The sequence below is a fragment of the Helianthus annuus genome, chromosome 13, assembly GCF_002127325.2.
Source record: "Helianthus annuus cultivar XRQ/B chromosome 13, HanXRQr2.0-SUNRISE, whole genome shotgun sequence".
Taxonomy (NCBI): domain Eukaryota; kingdom Viridiplantae; phylum Streptophyta; class Magnoliopsida; order Asterales; family Asteraceae; genus Helianthus; species Helianthus annuus.
In genome coordinates this window covers 38,260,123-38,263,137 of record NC_035445.2, presented here as the reverse complement: position 1 = coordinate 38,263,137, position 3,015 = coordinate 38,260,123, and the positions used below count along the sequence as shown (strand labels likewise).

Genomic DNA, 3,015 nt, shown 5'->3' with positions numbered 1-3,015 from the left:
TGACACATATCAGTCCCAAAAATGAAGGAAAAGATCAAAATATAACAGAACAAAGTAAAATCAAAACTACAAAAACAATTTATCCTTTCAATATCCCGAAAAATGAAAAAATATATCAAAACATCCCACAGAACAAACTAAAATAAAAAGTACATAACAATCTATCTTTTCACTATTCCATATCTAAAATTGACCTAACTATCATAATTTTCATTGAACTACAACACTTATCATCCCCAAAAATGACCTAAATATCATAATTATCACAAAACCATGACACATATCAGTCCCAAAAATGAAGGAAAAGATCAAAATATAACAGAACAAAGTAAAATCAAAACTACAAAAACAATTTATCCTTTCACTATGTCATATTTGAAAGAACTTACAACAATGCAAGAGGGAGATGTGAAAAGCCGACAAAAATTTTAAAACCTTGATGTGAGAGCCGAGAAACAACGCAAGATCCGAATGCAAAGAGTTGATATATTCTGAAATCGAAGTAAATAGAAGTTGTTAAGTTGATGTTTTGAAAGTAGGATTATTCAACTGAGATAAACTTACAATTTCAGTTGAGTGTAGTTGAGAGTTTGTAAAGTGTGAGTAGAGTGTAGATATCTCTGGATTATTTATAGAGACTGAAGGAAGCAGTGCTGTCTTTCAAACAGTGTATGGAAGAGTGTTGATATATTATACAGACTGCAGCAAGCAAGCTGTCTTTCACACAAAAGTAAAGTGTTGCTTTTTCCTGTAGATTGTACTTCCCTGCTTTTGGCATCCCTTCTTGTCAGATGTGTGAGCATTGAGAGAGAAAGCAGATGGTGATCCGTGTGAAGTCAAATGGGCGGTCCCGATCTTGATCCCTTTTTGTCTGTAGCATAAGTCAAATGGGTTAAGATCAGTTAAAAAACAAAAAGCATAAAAATAACAAAACACATCAAAAAACAGAGAATATAGTCAAGTTTATATTCTCTCAGTAGCATAGCATGTTAAAAATTAATATTCAAGGCTTAGAAATTACCAAAAAAGAGCGAAAAACCGACTGAATTCGAATCTCAGCCCATTCTTGACACTAATGCTCCGTTAGTTCTCGCAAAGTCAACCATCATAAAAAGAAATCAAGTATTAGTAAAGATTTGATATTAGTTATAACCAGTACACTATTAACTTAAAATAAATTTAATATAAATCACATTTTGTCAAGTTGCAAATATAAAAACCTTTATTATAAACAAAAAAGAAAAGAAAATTGATGAATGATGATAAACTTTACTTTACCTCTGATCAAAAAACAGAGAATATAGTCAAGTTTATATTCTCTCAGTAGCATAGCATGTTAAAAATTAATATTCAAGGCTTAGAAATTACCAAAAAAGAGCGAAAAACCGACTGAATTCGAATCTCAGCCCATTCTTGACACTAATGCTCCGTTAGTTCTCGCAAAGTCAACCATCATAAAAAGAAATCAAGTATTAGTAAAGATTTGATATTAGTTATAACCAGTACACTATTAACTTAAAATAAATTTAATATAAATCACATTTTGTCAAGTTGCAAATATAAAAACCTTTATTATAAAAAAAAGAAAAGAAAATTGATGTGTAGGATCGTGTGTTGACCCAACCGAGTCGTTCAGAGATTTGCTCTTGCTCTTCAGATGCGGAATAATAAGAAAAACAAGTAGAAATAGCACGATCTTCCTTTTAACTCTCTTTTGTATTGAATATAAACGTTTTACAGCTCAAACATCACACCGGCAGAGCCTCGGCGTGGAATTCAAGACCTCCCTCTCTGGAATCGCTCATGGACCTATTTATACTGTTCTGGAGCCGCTCATGTGGTCAAGTGACACATGAGCGGTCCATACATGTACACATAAGCGACCCAAGGTGACAAATGAGCGACCCGACCATATCATGACCCTAAAAGCGACCCGACAATCTAAAACCTATACAGACTCCTGTTTTCTCGTATTTCGAGCCCTATGCTATACAATATGATATAAGACATGATTCTAGACACTTAGACGGAATCAACAGATGTAGTGCACCAACAGACTCCCCCTCAGATGTTGATGGAGTCGTTACCACACTCTGAATTTAACGCTGTATCTTCACCTCGTCAGGCTAGATCAGTCTCTGGGCTTTCTCATTCTCTCTTTCTTCAGACTCCCCCTCTCGATTTACTGGTATTCTTTTGTTCTTCAGTAACATCTTCAGGATCGTTGTCTGATCTACACAAGCCTTCGGAATCAAATAGCCTAGCTCTAAAAACGCTTTAATTCTCTTGATCAGATCTCTTGATTCCTGCACAATCTTAACCCAGAAATAAATTTCCTAGATTCATCACATATCAACAACCTGTGCATCAACCCATGACTCTCTCTTACCAAACTATGATGAACCACTTGAAGAAGGTTAGATTTATCAAAAACAATTAGATTTACACAAACACTCCCCCTCAAATACTGCTCATCATGTTTAGCACACGGAATTTTGAAAATCAGTTTTCCAATATCAGTTGTCGAAAATCTTTTTGACTTTTTCAAAATTTATGCTAAAACACACCAAAAATATTTTTGAATTTTTTCTGAAAGAGAAACTGAAATGCAGAAATAAACTATTTACAAACAATATTTTTGTGAGTTTGTGAAAGAGGATCATATCAGTTTGTGAGACAAATCATCAACACCGTTAAGCTTGATTTCATTTTTAGTTTTAAACAATTTACCTAGATTGTCAGTATGTTTGTCCACTTAAATTTTCAACACAAATTTCAATCGATTCGAGATACGATATTAATGTTTTAGAGACTTAAACTTAATTGTGTATCACTCCACTTGAATATACTCCCTTATCCAGATCCCAAATATTCAGTCTTACAGGTGAGTATACCACAGATGATATCTGTAAAGGGGTTAAATGCGAAACCGTGAGAGCTCAGGTCAGAACTTCCGTTCAGCAGAGAGATGACGGCTCGACTTTTGGTGGGTCCCCTTTAGAGGACTTTTTGCAT

At 34.2% G+C, this 3,015-nt stretch overlaps 1 long non-coding RNA gene across 1 annotated transcript; it reads right to left on the bottom strand.

The window, feature by feature from the left end:
• Positions 1-296: 296 nt before the first annotated feature.
• On the bottom strand, positions 297-771 carry LOC110902568. The gene is made up of 2 exons (XR_002571220.2): positions 565-771; positions 297-491 (listed from the first exon to the last, which is right to left on the bottom strand). It is a non-coding gene; the product is annotated as an uncharacterized LOC110902568 (long non-coding RNA).
• Between the last annotated feature and the right edge of the window lie 2,244 nt (positions 772-3,015).